The following is a 17,925-nucleotide window of genomic DNA, read 5'->3' as shown; positions in this document are numbered from 1 at the left end:
AATTTTACTTTTAATTTCAAAAATGTAGAAAATAATATGAATTTTTTTTTCGATATGTTTAATTAATAACAGAATTCATATTCATTTTTCTCATTTTTTGTTTAGTTAAGAAGGGTGAAAAACTCTATTTTAAAGAAATATGTTGAAAAAGATGATTCTTGAAGACCCAACAAAAATAATCAAAACATTCAGAAAAAGACAAAACAAAATGGTCAGTAAACGAATTCCTCCGGTCAGAGTTATATTTGTCAAAGGAGCGTAGAGACCAAAAGTTGTTCACATAAAAAAAAACTTTTGCTATAGTATAAAATGAGAAAAACAAATGTATCAAATTTTCGGAAAATTTGTAGGAAAATTAAATTTCCTTTCAAGCTTTTGATATATTTAAACACCATTAAAGATGACAAAATAATATTGGCGGCTGCTTAGTATACTGCCTTACGAGTAGAAACAGTCCAACAATACATGCCTATGATAGCTGCTGCCTATCAGGAAATGCCACATATTACGGCAAAATAACCATAAATCATGCTTAATTACTGACAGCTGTTTTTAAACAATCATTTAAGGAAGAGATGATTAAATAACATTTCAATATGAAGGACGTAATTAAAAGCGATATGTTTATTATGGATAACCGAAACAGACGTCAAATCAAAAAAGATCATGGTGCTTTATAACACGTGTTAGGTTGAGTGAAATATTTTTATTCCCAGTCTATTAGGTCTATTAGGTCTAATGATAAGTTGCTTTATTGTCAATAGTCGAAGAAAAAATGAATGATTTCAAATTATATCATCAAGTAATAAATTTTGAAGTTCAGAAATAGTTTTCTGCCAGCCTAGAGCATTAGAATTATATCACTATTTAATCTGTCTAGACTTATATTAATACGCAGATATTGCTGTCTGCAATTAGCAATTGATTCGGTCTAAAAAGGTTTTTCTTTAAGGATACAAATTTCATGAACTTTGTCAAGAGAATATATTTACTGAAAAAATGGGGTTTTTTTTGGGTTAAACATGATTTTTGGGTCGCTGCGCTTGCGCAAAGCGAGCCAAAGTTATAAGCTACATCTCAGGCTTACTGCGAACCGAATTTCGGCTGAATTATACATGCACGTAGTAAATAGTTCCATATTGTCGGTAACAAGTTAGAAAATCCGTACCTTAATTCATTACAGGAGGGTTATCATACATTTTGAAATGTATTATGATAACGAAAATTACAGTAAATTTGTGCTGTGTACAGAAAAAATATCAATGCGCGATTGAATCACGTGACAGGTCACTGAGGTCAGCCTTGCTTCTTCCACAGCTTGATTCGACTTTCGTTATTTGATACAGACATCCAGGATATTTTGAAGAAATTGTAAGTTCTTGAGTAATTTTGACAGTTTACCTCGATTAAATAAGAAAGATTTTATGAAACTGAACCACCCGTGAGATTAATTTTTGAAGATTAATTTGTTTATAAATAAAAATTGTCGGTAACAGGGTAACGATTCGCCACAGTGACGATTCGTCCGAATTTAGTGACGATTCGCCCCACCTAAAATTAACAAAATTTTTTAAAATACATTTGGACTGAAAAATATTTATGGTTTGGGTATTTTTGGAATTTGTTTGGTATATCCTTTATATTTAATAGATAACAGATAAAGGTTTAACAGAACTAACAGTATAATAATAAATTATTGAATTAATCTGGATTCTCATTTGTATCAATAATATATTATGATATTTAATATAACTTTCAGAGTTTTAATAAATAAACTAGATAATAGATTGATGTAATAGATAAGTATGATAATATATTGATTTTATTTACTCATAGATATTCGTTTCTACAAGCAGATTGTCATACATTGTATTTTCTATAGTTCTATTGGCCATGGTATTTGTCGCATGACATTATATAATGGCAGATTGGTGAATCAAAAATTATTGTTTATGTTTACAATGCATATCATAGAGGAAAAATAGAATCCCTTAAGAACACCCAAAATGACACAATTGAAAATGTTGCAGGTTCGGTTTGTTTGAGGCTAAACAGTACTGGAAAATGAAAGTTACTGTCCTTGCCCCCCTAGCACATACTGGCTTTAAGGCCCATTATGCCCCAGAAATGATTTTAATTTATTTCTCAAAAGCCTGTTATTGGTGGCCTGTTATAACTTCCAAAAAGTTACTCAATGGGCAATTATCTGAACCAACTTTTGCCTCAGCTGTTGCTTTTTAGCAATCAGTATAGTTAAAGTGATTTAGTATTTTGTATGGAAGTCAAAAAACTACTTTGTTTACATGCAAACAGTAAGGCCTTACATGTTGTAAGTCTGTCCTAGAGGAGGTGTCTGATTATTCTTTAAGGCTTAGGTTCTCACACTGACACTAACTGAGTTCAAATATTTTGCCAAATTCAGTTTTTATAGTCTAAGTATTGAAACAATCTAAACCAAAGTTTTTGAAAAAAGCAGAAAAAATACACAGAATCTTGAAGAACAGTATCCTTTTTGTTCAGTTCCCCCATTCGTTTTTTCATTAAGGGAACACACATTGTATTCTTTGGGAATCATACGCCACTTTTCATGGAATGGCACTAACATGTCACATTGGAGGTTCCATGATCACTGCCATAAAAATACACCTGCTAATGTTTCTAATTTAAAAAATTTACCATTACATGTTTAAATGTTGAATACTGCTTAACCTAATGCTATTGGGTGTGAACAGTAGCATGCACTTTCCAGTACTATCCATAAACTGGCTCAATCAAACTGAGTCTGCAGCATTTTCAATATTGCTATTTTGGACTTTTTTTTAGAATTTCTGTTTCTCTTTATGTACATAATTACCTAGTATTAAGCTTTAAATGAGCGAATAAAGAGACCACTTAGGACAAACACACATGCAAACAACTGGATTTTATTTATTTTGCTCAAGCCCTGTCACTCAGTCATATTTACCTGTATTTAAAGAAAGATTCTACAACTAGATTTTTTAGAAGGTAATTCCTGATCCAGAAGTGTTCTCCCACAAACAAGTGCGTGGTTCCCCATTCTGCTCTATGCTAGTGCATACAAAAACGGACGATAGTACTTAGACTGTGTATCATATAACACTTTATTTACATGATGATTAGGGGATTTTCTAATAATATGAAAAAATTGTTGATATAAGAAAAATATATATATATGAAATTAAATTGATAACGTCATGGGATTTGACTGATTAATTTCACAAATAATCATTGTATATTATAAACATGAATGATATTGTCTGAATGGTTAAGGTCAACATTTTACTTGCTTCTGATTTGTCCCAATAGTTTGATGCATTGACCTGTTTTGAGTTGGTATATATACATGTACATGATGTAGCTGATTTGACTATTAAGCCAAATGATTTAGATAACTTTAAGTTGGGAATGCTTTATTGTTGATATGAAAATCATATGAATGTTAAATAAGAAATGCATTTATTTCAGGTGTGTGATATAATAAACTGTTGTGTGAGGTTTTAAATGTGACATGGTCAAGACATACTATGATAGGATTGTTCAGTGTAAGTTCTCTTTAAATGTTTGTTTATAAGAAAAAACCCACATTTATTTTATTGAGCTCTGGAAAATTTGAAACACATATTTGACTTAGTAGTCAAATTTAAGAACAACACTACTGTCATGGAAGTATTTCCTGTACAAAAGCAGTATACCAGCTTTTTTGCAATAAATGCTGTTGTTTTTTCCTTGTGTCCAGAATGATATGCACATACTATTAAGAAATATATTCAGAAATACATTGAAAATTGTATATTTGTGCTATTCTAATTCTATTCTTCCCAATACATGTATGAATCAAAAGCACTGTTCATTTTTGGGACATTTTACACTATTCAAGTAATCATTCTGGGAAAACAGAGCGAGTGCATGATCTGAAATTTTTGCATATAGGTTTTTTGCCAAGATCTACATCAAATAGAATATCAAATTATCAATCTTGAAATATTATTTCCATTCTGGTCATGTCAAAAGCCTCAGTGGAGTCCCTTTAAGTAATTCATATATGACATTTACCTTTAGATGACTGACCATCATGGTCAAATACTGAATTTAACTTATTGTCATATTGTTAATATTTATTTGTTTTGTGTTCGCATATTAATTTATAAGAAGAATTCCTTGAAAAATATTTACCTCATTTTGACTGGAAAAGTACATATATTATAACAACCTTAGCTAAAGGTAGTAATAAGAGTATGAGTCTGAAGTTTACAATATTTATGATTTCTCTTTGGTTACAGAGAGAAACAGTTTTTCTTTTTGTATCTTATTATATTGAAAAATGTATAATTTGCTGTCAAGTTGTGTGTTACTAAATGTGTAGTACATTTTACATTATCTTCTGTTCTTAGTAATTAATCTATAGAGTAAGTGTATAGGTAAAAGAATCTCTGGTAAAAAATATTGAAAATCTTAAAAGCACATATAATGTGTCAAAGATAAATAATTTTGTAATTCTTTAGAAAGGTCAAATATGTGTTCAATTATGTTTTAATGATGTATTTAGAGCATTTTAAATGTTTAACAACTGAAAAGAGTAACACTGAACAAACAGTCATGTGTTGTAAAGGTAGCAAAATGTGAGCAAAGTATTATTTTGACTTACATACAAAATACTGAATTAATGTAATTATACCAATTGCCAGATAACTTATCTACATGTACATGGTCAATGAGTACATGTAACTATTTGAGAACTGCAACAAGATATGTAAAAGGAAAGTTTGAAAAATAAAAATGTTATCTTTTCTAAGGCTTAATGGACCTTTAAAAAGTTATTATTTAATATATATTTAATGCAGATATCATATGTGCCGAAAAAATTGTGGTAAAATGATATAACTTGCTTGTTTAATACTGATTACTTGTGCATGATCTTTAATATATTATAAGACATTAAATTTTGTTTTGCTTTTTTTTAGGTGACTTCTGTCATGTTACTGTTTGATAACAGTGAAGGTACAGTACATGTAGGTTCAGACAAGTTATATACATGTATACAGGACAAGATAGCTCAAACTGGTAGTTTGTTATAGCAAAAAGTGATGAAGTTTCAGCCATGAAGTCTTCATCGTGATGATGATCATCATGATCCTATTTATAGATTCTTTGCAATTATCTGTAAGGAAGAGGTTTCTGCTGCAGAGAAGAAAAAAATTCATACAGGTTTGTCATTTTTTCAATAATAAATTTAGGTCTGTTGTTGATTGCATGTACATTAAAGGTCTTTCCTTATCATAAGGTTCTAAGGTTTGTCATCTTGTGGTAATTACTGATCCCTTAGTAATTAATTACAGTCATCAAACTTTTTAAACATGTTTACTGTAATCACTTGTTGCATGGTGCATATGCCTGAAGCCTAGGATTTTGTGACAAATATCATCATGTTTTACTATTAGATTATGTGGAAAAATGATTAATAAATGAATTATAGTTTAAGGGTTTTTCCAAATTTTCAACTTGCACCGATGTTGTTGTATATCAGGGTTTTACTTTCTAATGTTTGACTGATATCATTGCAGACCTTTACTAATTCAAAATCATGACAAAGTATTTAAAATTAAAATTTTCCTTTCCAGAATTACATTAATTCATTGTAGGACTAGTAATCATACAAAAAAATATATATTACTGTAAACATGTTACACTAGAAAATTAAAAAATTGAAATGTATGCTCATAGTGAAATGATCCATTCAAAAGTTAAATTTTCAATTATTTTTCTGAAAAACAATAACAGATTATGCCCTGCTTCTAGTTTCTTGTATTTGAACAAATTATGCTGTTTAATTGTTTTACTAAACCTTGCTCCCACTTTGCAGTAAGAAGTTGCCCACTCTGTTCAAATGAAGCTGTCTGAAGTACCAAGTAGAACAATGTATTATTTCTGGAACAACTTAATTGAAGTGAAGCTTACTATGTGAAGGAGTTATTTCTGTATTCAAAAGGAAACTTCAGCATACAGAATACCAATTTAGGTATAGTACACTTTAAATTTTTACTGTTATCCATCTAAAGAAAGCATGAGATACAAAAATAAGCGATAATAATTATTTTCCTGACACCAGAATACACTATGGTTCTGCTTGCAGTTAGAAGTGATGTTCTATTCTTGTACAGCAGCATTAATTGAAACCAATATTTGTCCTATCATTTAATTGAAAGTAATTGACAATATTCTTGTTTGTTTTTCAGCAGCATTTGTAAAGTTAATTAAGTCTGTATATCACACCATCCATTGCTTTTGATTTTCTTGTGACCAGAAACTAGCATTTTACATAGTGGTGTAAGCTTACTATGATAATTCATGCAAAGATATGATAAAGATATATATATATATATATAATATATATAAGAAATATGTCTTCGATTTTACTGGTAAATTGTTATGTATGGAGCACATTGTCTTTATGATGTTGAATATATTCAGTGCCAGATAAACAATTAAATGTACTTGCAACATGACAAATATATTTTATTTTCAGATATTTGTAGCTTCAGTTATGGGAGTACACAAGATTAATTGAACTGGAATCCCTTCAGACGTTGACATAGCTAAATTTCGCAGTTTCAACTATAAATGGACATTAAATTAATATACATTGGTTTTATTTTATACATGTATTTGTTAATATTTTTGTTTTCCATTATTTCCCAATATTGTTAATTTTGGATAATATAATGCCACAGAAAACTTGTCGGTCTTGGAGTATGGCTGTTTAACAAAAACACTACAGAGTGTTCGTCAGAACAATGAAATTACAGTTTTGCTTGTTAATGAACTAATTTACATAAATATATAATTTTTGTAAGTATGAAGAAATTTGGAACATATCATATAATGGGTATTTGTTTCTTTTGCATGCAAGATCCAAATATATTTCATAGAGTGAACAGCAGATTTAATATTTTCATGAATGGCATTGAAAAAACATATACAATGTATAACTTTGGCACAATGTTGGTAAATGGAGGCTGCTATTTTACTGTGACTGAAAGTAGTTCAGATATGACACCTTATTATGTCCGAGGTCTATAGCCCATCATACAAGCCAAAGAGAGCAGATTTTTTTTTTCTGTGTAGAATCATTAATTTTCAATGTTCAGATTTGAAAGTGATTCTGTCATATTTCCTGAATTTGTTTAATTTCCTTCATGATTTGCAAATATTAATTATCTACTTTTTTATTTATCACATTTTTCTGAGAAATAAATGTATTTCCCACAAAATTTCTGTTTGTTTATAGGCTTTTCATCCTCATTCAAATAAGGGTCTGGCTACTTTTGAAATTATACTTTATTGTGAAATAATCTAAAAGTAATGTCATTTTTTACTGAAAGCATGTTATAAGTTATGGTGTTCAATTGATTTCTGCAGGACAACTTATGAAGGAAATGAAGTGAGTTGACATTTGCCATGTTAGTATCAAAAGGCAGATTTAGTTTCAATAAATTATTTTTGATGCTGTTATGCCCCTTTTTAGCTCGACTTTTTCTTTTTAAAAAATAGAGGTATTGTTACAGTCATGGCATTGCCGAGGTCATCCACAAACTTATACTTTGATCATTACTTTTTAGCTCACCTGAGCACAACGTGCTCATGGTGAACTATTGTGATCCCCCACCATCAGTTGTCGTGGGTCGTCAAAAATTTCTTTAAACAAATCTCCTCCGAAACCAAAGACTGCACAGTAATAAAACTTTGCAGGAATGACCCTACAGTTAGTGCCCTTAATTACTTTTGTCCAGTGCATAACTTGAAAACTAGTACATGTAGTTTGAATTCAATACAAATTCATACAATGGTCAAGCGAAATGAGAGAAAGTGCAGTGTACAATAACCATTACTCAATCTGCAGTATTTATAGAGTTATTGATCTTTTTCCTTGTCTTTCTGGACTTATTATAGAGTAATTCAATAAAACTTCATCAATGGTCAACCACATTGAAAGGAAATGCAACATACAAGAACCACAACTTACTATCTTTAATTGCCCACAAACATAACTCTATTTCAATTCTTTTACAAGGTATTCTGTTACATCCTAATGTCCAAAGCAGTCTTGTGGGGGTATTAATCACATTTAGTGATAGTTCTAGTTTTAACTAATCATACTTTACTTATTGTTTTGTGAGAATTTCATGAATCTCTCTGGATGAAATTGTGACTTTGATAAGTCATGTATTCACAATCACTGAAAGTTTATCCCTGATGGAACACTTATTACTAGTATGCATAGAAACAAAGATTTTTCAACCATTTTCTTTTCGAGTTGTTTGAACACTATCCAGTCTATATGCACATGGGTTGATGATAACTTGAATATCAGATTGATAATAACTATAATCCCCAAGAATGAGCATGTTTTTCATATGCCTTATAAGTAGATGAAATTATCAATGCTTAGTCATTGTTAATAGAGGACTTGGTTATCTACTTCCAGCTTCTGCTTCTGTCAGTAGTGTACTCTTAAAATTTATCCAATTTAAAGTATTATTTTGAGGATATAAAGCAATTTGGTTTTTCGATCTCAACTGAACCACTTGAGAAAAAGTACTGGTTTTTAGTACTTTTGATAAACCGTGTTGTAATTGTTGGATGTCAATGATAAATCTCCCTGAATAAAATCATATGGCAAAATATTGCACTTTCCTTTGTACTCAGTCATTTCCACTTGAATATGACTTGACCCTTTAAAAAAAGTTGCAAAAGGACAGGAAATTTGGCCTTTCAAGTGATCACCAGCAATATAATGTCATATAAATTTGTCAGCGCAAGCGACCCTCCAGTGCTTTCAGTGCTTTGATTGTTAAATATTACCGTTGCCTGAACCAACTTTACTTACACAATTAAAATTTGAAGCTTTTATGCACGTTACGTCTGTGTACTGTGGTTCAATTACATGTATATACTTTTGGCATAACATTTCTATTTTTAGCGACAATACCGGGTATATTCTAAATTGTTTAATGTCTTCTCAATGAGATGTTATGTCCAATGGTTTCGTAAAACAAGGAACAATATTGATAGGGTATTTCAAATGATTCTTTAAGTATTACTTTAAAATTGGCTTTTTATTCATTGTGTGTAACGAAAATATTTATTTTATGAGATTAATTTTTATCAATATGAGACATGATGAGTTAAAATTCAGCATAAATTATTGACGGTCTGCTTTTATATAATAACATATTTTATTACTATCATCACAATGAGAAATTTTGTCACAAAAAGAGTCTTGACTGATGTGTTTTCTCTCGGCATGATTTGTCTTATCACATACCCCGCCGCGTATTGTTCTTCATCATGTCTATCTTGATTATCATATATATTCTCGTGCAAACACTTAATTTATTTGTAAATGGAAAATGCTTGAAATATATTATGAAAACATGAAATTGAAGCGTCACGATTTGAAGTTCTTTCAATGATAATGTGAAATGTTCACGAATTTTCCGATTAACTTTAAAAAATGCAACAGTTTATTCTCAGTAAAAACAAAAGAATATGATTATTATATAGTAAAGTAAATTTATTGCAAAGAAGTTGATTAAAAAGCCAGATTGATTCGTTTACCCAATTTTTTATCTAAATTGATATTTAGTATTTAATATCAATGAAACAAAGTTTTGCAATAACACCCAAATTAAAGCTATCATGTTATCAACATTGTACCAATACAAAATTGATAAAATATTAGTGTTTCATATTAAAAGATATATGAAATAAATGTTTTCTGAATTTAATTATAGTCATGCCAATTATGTGGACAAAAACAAAACTTAAACATCATCATCCCCCAATTATGATCTAAAATTAAGAGTTGCTTGATACTATGTTTAAAAGATACATTTATGACATCACACTTTCGAGTATTTATTAATGATCGAAACTTGTTAAAGAGATGTTTCCCTGAAATCGTCTGGAGAGTGATTTAATAGTTCGTCAGCCGTATACCGAAAAGATATCTTTTCATTTCTATCTGTTCATTAGAAAGGTACATCAACAGTTAGTTCATTTGTCAGACCATTATTTCAGGTTAAGAAAATTAAATTGAAGAAACAGATTCCCTTTTAATACCCCGGAGACGTTATATTATAAAAAAGCGTATATTTCTTAGGCTATTGTTCTTAACCTTTTTACTTTTATTGAAAAAAAAAGACGATTTACCAAATTGATTGATCATAGTTACCCTCGAAAACATCATGTATGATACTTGAAGCTCTTTCCTGATTTAAAAAAACTTACTTTTCTGGTTAATGATTTATTGGTAAAATGTCAATTAATTGGACATTGAAGTTTGACATACCACCAAAGAAGTAAAGTGCGAGTCTGTTAACCCTATTAAGATGTTTACCCATTCTTTTCAGCACATTCAGTTGATAAGAGGCCCTAAAATACTTGATACATGTGGCTCAAATTTTAACATAAAGTCTAGTAACACTAAGCATTTTTTCTGCCGCCCTACATATATCTAAAATGTTTAGTAACTTTTCAGCAATTATCTTAAATTGATAACATCAGTATTCCTACTTTAAAACATTTGAACATTCACATATGAAACTTTCAAACAAGAAATTTTTAGGTCATACGCTTTTCCTTGAATGACACTAACGTGTGGTGGTTCTGTGATAACCGCCTCATGAACACATCTGTGATTGCTTCTAAATTCAATATTATACCAATTCATGTTAAATCTTAAATTTCGCCAAAGCCGGTGCTAGAGGGCATGGACTTGCCAGTACCGTCCACGAACATGCTCAGTCAAACCGAGTCTGCAATATTTTCAGTTTGGGCGTTCTACAGGAATATTCTTTTTCTCTATTTCATACAAAAATGTCTATTGTCTTAGCTGTGCGCTTTATGTTTTACGCTTAAGTTTATGTCAGTTAAGTATTTAGAAACTTCGTAAGAATATAAGTGCACATAAATCATTTTCAGCTTCATCTGCAAACAATTGATAAGTTATATTTGGAATCCGCTCAAGTACAGACTTAATGACATTTCTAATGCAACACATTTTTAATTTGGTTTTCAAAAATATGGTTCAATATATTTCCCTTAACCGAATTTGTTTTTGCGCTCTCTGCACATGCTTTACATGTTTGCACAAATTTCTTAGATACTACTTATACATTATAAATATTTTTCATAGGTAAATATGGTCGGGGATCCATCCACTATTAAAAGTTTTTATAACAGAACGATTCCAGAATAAATAAGGCAATGTCTCTTTTTCTATTTTGCAAAAAAGTGCATTTGTCAGATGGTGTCGATTTCATTTTTAACATTAAATAGTTAGTACCTAGAATTCTATGGGTAATTTTAGTTTGAAGCCATAGGAGTTAACTATCATTAGTTTCAGTGTGAACCCATTCAAACGGTAATTTCACTCTGTATCATCAATGTTTAAATAAGTAATCAATTTTGATTTACATGTAGGTATTTGACAAATATCAATAAATGCATTATATATAAAAGAGGTTCCACCTCTACTTAAAAGTAATTGTTTTATATAAATGGGAATTGATGACAATAATACATTGGTATTAAAATATCATTTTGTAAAATACTTTATGTACTTTCTAATAGCATATTTCAAATCCTTATAAATAAATATTATAAGTATCGTGATTTAATTTTAAAAATCCATTCTAAGTAAGTACTACAGATATGAACTTAAAATTTTGAATATTATAGGTGTTGAGATAAACTTCGCTTAAGATATAATTCCGTTTACTGGTTTTAAAAAATCAAAATCCAGAAATAAAGACTTTATGATTTTTTTATTAAAAATGTTTCACAAAACATGTTAATTTGACATTTATTTCGAATGAAATTAAACTCGACTATGGTCATCTTTGAGTAAAATTGCAAACTAGGAAATTCTTGCTGAACATTTTGAATGAAGTTGAATTACAGAATGCAAAAACTATGTTTGGGAAGCTGCATTCCCTACAACTGGTCTTGTTAATGTGGTCCTTTCTTAAAAAAGCTAGTTTTTTTAAATGACACAAAATGTATAGAGTTAAAAACATAACATATCTTCTCAGTATGAACTCAAAAGATATTTATTTATTTATTTTGAAAAAGAAAGGCAACTGTATAGCAATTTAAATTTTAGCATACTATATCTTTAAGACATTTAAAAAATTAAAAAATATTGACATTTCAATGTTATAATAACAAAATAGTCTTCTTTTGATTTTTTTCATGCGACTTAAGACAAAAATAAAAGCCAGTTCCACATTGCCATGTTGTTCGAATGAATAAAATATAATCAAAAGATGGATTTTGCTAATAGCCATATAAAAAATCATGCTATCTTTTCGCACATTTCTAATTACCTTCACTTTTTCAAGGCAAAGGTGTATATAAATCATTAATAAACAGAAATATTAATTATTAATGATTTTGAATGTAAAATAACAATGACTATCTTGAAAAGGAAGTCATAACTTGCAAATTAATTAAAAGAATTAAAAACAAATACGTGTAATTTCAAATCTCTTTGAGATTAAAATTTTACAAAATGCAATAACGGAACAAATAAATCACTCCTCATTTCTGCATATCAAAGAATCATGTTCAAAATGTCATTTTGGTAAAAATCTAGAAACAAAGTGATCCTTCGGAAGCATTAATCACAACAAAATTACATAAGAATTGCAGCCTCGGTTTGATTGAGTCTGTACATGAGGGATAATGAATAAGTGCAACATCCAGCCGCGCTGGTAAAGACTTACAAATAAATCTGACATAAATACAAATAGGCCAATCATGTAATATATCTAACAAATTTTGTAAATTTCAGTAAAACTATGCAGCAGATTAAATTTTCATGTATACACTCGGATAGTTATAATGCCCTGCCATAATTCGATGTATCAGTACATGAAGCATTGTGTGATTGCTGTTACCAATTATAATAAATCTACAAGTTGAAGATATATCGCCTGTCTCCTTTCAACAATTTTAAATGCATGTGGATACATATGACAAATGGGAATAATACAGCTGTTCTAACGTGAAGTACAGCTGTTCTAACATGAAGTAAATTAACGATGACAGTGTATCTATTGTTCTTGTTTTGTCTATTATAATTTTGTTTCAGTTTTCAGCAAATCTAAATACAGCTTAGGTTTGGGCTATTAGATGTGAGAGATGTTGTAAATTTCAATATCTCTCAAGAGCAAACTTAATAGATCAGTTGGTGAAAAAATACGGCTTCTTTAAGTTGCTAAGTTTTACAGTAGTTTCTAGGAAGTCTCATTGATAATTAAAGTCTGCAACGTCTTTAAACGCTTAAGTGACATTGTTGCTACCCAAGGGTATGTCATGGGTTAACAGGTGAAGGTCAAAATATATTTGCATTTTGCCCTAATTCCATTAGTGTCTATAATTTACTTCGCATGCACGGTAAATCACCCGGGTGGCCCAAGGAAATTTTTTGTAAATATTGATAGGAATATACCTGTAATGTTTGACTGATAAAAAGAAAGGGGCAGTCTTTTTATAATTTAGGCAGATTTATCCTTTACATTTTCACATTTTCTCAGTATTAGCTGTTGGTCAATCACCTTTATAACAGTCAATCTTTTAAAATATATACTAGTATTCAGTACAGTTCAGGTTGACAATGACAACAAAATGACAATATTGTTACTTAAAATGTTTTTTAATAATGCCAGATTTGTTCAATTTATTGAGAATAGCAGATATACATGTATACTGATTGTTCAAATTTGAAGAACTATAACAGAAGTTTCAAACAATAAGTACTTTTATGTTTAATTTTGAATTCCTATTTCATTCTTGTAATGCAAATGGAAAAAATGTTATGTCTATAATCTTGTCTGCTGTTTTAAGTGAGTTGATTTTTTTTGGCATATGCTAAAATCAATTCATAGTGATGAAACTGTGGTTTATGATATCAATATTATTTCATTACAACCAAAACTAGACAATACTAGTGTGATAATCAACTATTCAAGACTTAAATAACATTCAATCAAACATTGCATTGCTATTTTCAATTTAATCTTTAAAGCAAATACTGGCATACATATGTAAATGTTTCAACGGGAAATGATAATATTATCAATGCGATATAGTGAAATTAAATTAACTATTCTTAAACATTGAGATGAGTTTAAAACAGATTGTTGCGTTCATTGAATGCCGCCTTTCCTTGTTGATCTTGTTTATCATATTTTTTGGCTTTATACAATAACACACAACAAAACAACAATTTTTCCTTTCTTTTTTAAAGCACAAAAATAGCAGGGAAATAACTCATAAGTCGAGAAAGTAAAGTTTTATTCTCCTTATCAGTTTCAATAACCATCTTTCAGCGAAGTTAGATATATTGGCTTAACACGACAGGCGTGCAGACTTGTAATACACTTGCTGTTTTCAAATACATGATTGTTGTATCTTTCTTAGAAAGAGGTCTGCTGTTATTTGAATATTCCGTTAAAATGGTCCATTCTTTCTTCGTACAAACTGGAATATGCATGCATATAAACATATTTAAAACTTTGTGAAAGTAGGAAAAGAAAATTTGAACTTAACACAATACGCACATATATCTTTATTGAAACCCAAATGTTAATTTTCGATTTCAAAGACCATTTGAAACAATGTCGTACGCTTTTTGTATAAATTACTATTTTTTCTTAGCCTTTAAACCTTTGAATTTATATTATTTAACCGTGAAATGAATTATTTTGACGATATATTTATGTTTTAAAGTGTTATGTTTTGCTTAACAATTCCAACAAACGACATAAACTTTATAGCAACAATACGATTTTATTCCCACGATGTTCCTCTGATGTGCATGCACCAAGGAAAATAAACGGTTATCTAAAACGAATATATTTCTGTAGTAATTCCATTTCGTACGATTAATCATCAGGCAATCATGCATTGACATTGCCGAAAATCTTTGAACATTGCAAAGATAAGCAACTGATATATTTGACGCATATGAAATAAATTTAATACACAATACGCATGTAACTCTTCCTCCTCCGCTACCAATAAAATTAACAGTTGATATTGTGAAACTGTACATGGATTATTAGTTTAGTGTTGAAATGATATTTTTTACATTAACCGTTCAATATTATGAGCTTAATAGATCTCGACGCATCACTCCTGTCTGTCATCGCTCTTGGTTCGAATTCCGGCAGTGAAATTTGAATCTTTCAAGTGAGGAAGCCATCCAGCTAGCTTACATGTGAGGTGTCCGCTCGCACATAAGGTTTACCTCATTTATGGAATATAGAAAATTGGTATTATAGATAGTGCCGGCGTGACAAAATACCGGTTCTTCTAGGCGATGATAATATAATTTTATAAAACTAAAATTAAACACATGTATTCGCATGAGAATAGCAGAGAACTAATTTTACATAATCCTTTTGCAATTTATATGTATACCAAAGCAGCGATTTGCTAAAACCTGATCTTGATCTTCATACGATTAATCATCATGCAATCATGCATTGACATTGCCGAAAATTTCTGAACTTGCAAAGATAAGCAACTGATATATTTGATGATCTATGATCTTGTTTATCATATTTCATGCTCACAATTGTGTTGTTTGTGCTGTGTGGCGGCTGTAAAAAGTCTCGCCGTACATGCAATCAATGTTGTTATATCTTTATCCTTAAGGGATTATTCGGTGTTCAGTGTTGGTGTCTTCCTCCCATGGGTCATATGGGGGTTGCGTTCATTGAACGCAACCTTTCCTTGTTGATCTTGTTTATCATATTTTGTAACATGTTGAGAACGTTTACGACCGCTTAAGCTCTCAAAATTATATCATTTTTACTTCTCAAAACCTTTCCCTTTTTTTTGGTGTTCAGTAACAGTTTCTAAAAGGAATCTTAAAGGTTCCTCATTGAAAATCAAGGATAAATATGTTAAGCTTCCTTTGAATTTTGGTAAACCATATAGTTATTTGATTTTGTATTTAAAGTAAAATTCCTCTTTGTTTAACGTTTATGACAGATTCAGTGCGACGAGCATCTTACAATCTTACATTATCTAAAATAATTGTTTAAACATTACTAAAAACATGACTGCCCTTTGTAAAGAAGATATAAATTCATTACGGCGGCACATTGTGTCCACAGGAAATCATTACATTTATCTTTCTAGGGCATTTCTCGACAGCGGAAATAAATTATGAAAACGTTAAATCTAAATCTCACCAAAATTTAGACTACTTCAAGAATTATTTAAAAAATATGTGTACACCTCTTTTCTTTTAACTAAAATTAATAACTCTATAACATATTTAAAACAATCAGACAACTTTGTTTGAAATTTAAAAGGAAATATAAGAAACACTAATCCAGACAAACATTTAGGAATCATTTCAAAAATGTCAATAAAGTGTGTGACCTCAGCTTAAAAGTACATAATATAATGATCTTTTTTCATATTTAGCAGTGCAAGTCAATTGTAAATGCTTCCGGTATAAACATTGTATTTCAGGCTAAATTGTGCTAAAGATGCACTCTCGTATATTCTAGAGTTATTAAATGTTAGTTATGAAACCCAAGTTATACTAGTAATAAACAAATCCTTAAAATTCCATCCATTCTTACAGAATCTCGCCTAACCTATCCTTAAGCGCCCCTATTTTGGTAATATAATATTTATACCATGCAATTATAAAGCTTATAAATATTTGTTATTCACAAAGAAAACCTATAGTTTTATTATCTTTGAATGCAAATGTCTGAAAGGCAGCCTACGCACCATTAAAGCCACCTGTTCTCATTGCATATTTATTCAACGATAGACAAGAAACAACTGAAATTTTGTCTATTATAGATTTTATGTTATCAGGACGTTTTATCGGCAGATAATTAAAGCATGCAGAAGAGATGATTAGAATTAAGTAAAAATATTTATTTTCAGCTATTAACATGTATTTAAAATAGTAAACGCAGCATTTATGCAACTTAATATTGAGGGTTTTTTTAATCTTTGTCTTTAGTTTAAACATATTTTATTTTATCAATTTTTACAAGCATGTAACATTTTTACATCACAATATATATGAATCTTTGTCTTTACTGAACAGGTATATGATTTCAATTAATAATGATATCTTTACTAGAATATTGGTTTCATTAAATTTAAAGTTATCTTTTTTTAATGCGTATTAGAAGAGTAAGGATGTCATGCCATAAACGGCTATGACTTTTAAATTTTAATTGAACAAAATCACCAATCCTACAATTTAAGAAATCACAGTAAGAACACTCAGTTCTTACTTGTACAAGGACAAGTTTGAACATTTAAACGAAATGAGTTTTCTACACATCTTCACGAAATTATAATTTCAGCTTGAAGAAATCACGATTCCTACATATTGAATTCACGACTTCGACTTAACAAATACACGACTTAAACTCCATGAACTCACTATTTCAGCTCAGATATTTGCGCATAATTTACAAGATTGCGCGAGTTGTTTTAATACTACTTATACAATTCAAATATTGTAAAAAGTATAAATTTTATACAATATCTTTTAAAATGTAATACTATTTTCATTTTAAATTACGTCTATGGTACGAGCTGAATATGCGCGTGGGCAAAACAGGTGCAACGGCGGCATGTTTGAAGACCAGAGCAGACGGAATTCAACATTGTATATGGGACAGATATGTTTTTTCTTCTTTCTTTTACAGTCATGGATGCTTTCAATTAGATTGTGAGCTTTTAATTCATTGTCTATAATATTTTTTCCAGAAACATATACGAGGCTAATTGTAACGATAGCGGTAATCTTATAGCTAGTATACATTGATAACGTCGTAGGTGTTGTGTTATAAA

General features: G+C 29.9%; 1 protein-coding gene and 1 long non-coding RNA gene across 3 annotated transcripts in view; one reads left to right on the top strand and one right to left on the bottom strand.

Annotated features, from left to right (window-relative positions):
* LOC132716134 (galectin-3-like) overlaps positions 1-15,142 on the bottom strand; it is a 134,737-nt gene extending 119,595 nt beyond the window's left edge. The window contains exon 1 of the mRNA XM_060699315.1: positions 15,139-15,142. The gene's annotated coding sequence lies outside the window, so the exon portion shown is untranslated. The remainder of the gene's footprint in view (positions 1-15,138) is intronic.
* LOC132716129 (uncharacterized) lies at positions 1,259-7,289 on the top strand. 2 transcript variants are annotated; one of them, XR_009623774.1, is made up of 5 exons: positions 1,259-1,371; positions 3,487-3,563; positions 4,983-5,226; positions 5,882-6,037; positions 6,545-7,289. It is a non-coding gene; the product is annotated as an uncharacterized LOC132716129 (long non-coding RNA). The 2 variants fall into 2 exon arrangements; XR_009623775.1 differs by lacking the exon at positions 3,487-3,563 and having other exon boundaries at positions 1,353-1,371.
* Positions 15,143-17,925: the final 2,783 nt, after the last annotated feature.

Source organism: Ruditapes philippinarum, unplaced genomic scaffold, assembly GCF_026571515.1.
Source record: "Ruditapes philippinarum isolate M1 unplaced genomic scaffold, ASM2657151v2 ctg128_1_1_1_1, whole genome shotgun sequence".
Lineage (NCBI taxonomy): Eukaryota > Metazoa > Mollusca > Bivalvia > Venerida > Veneridae > Ruditapes > Ruditapes philippinarum.
The sequence above is the reverse complement of the archived record's forward strand: the minus strand, read 5'-3'. Positions and strand labels throughout refer to the sequence as shown.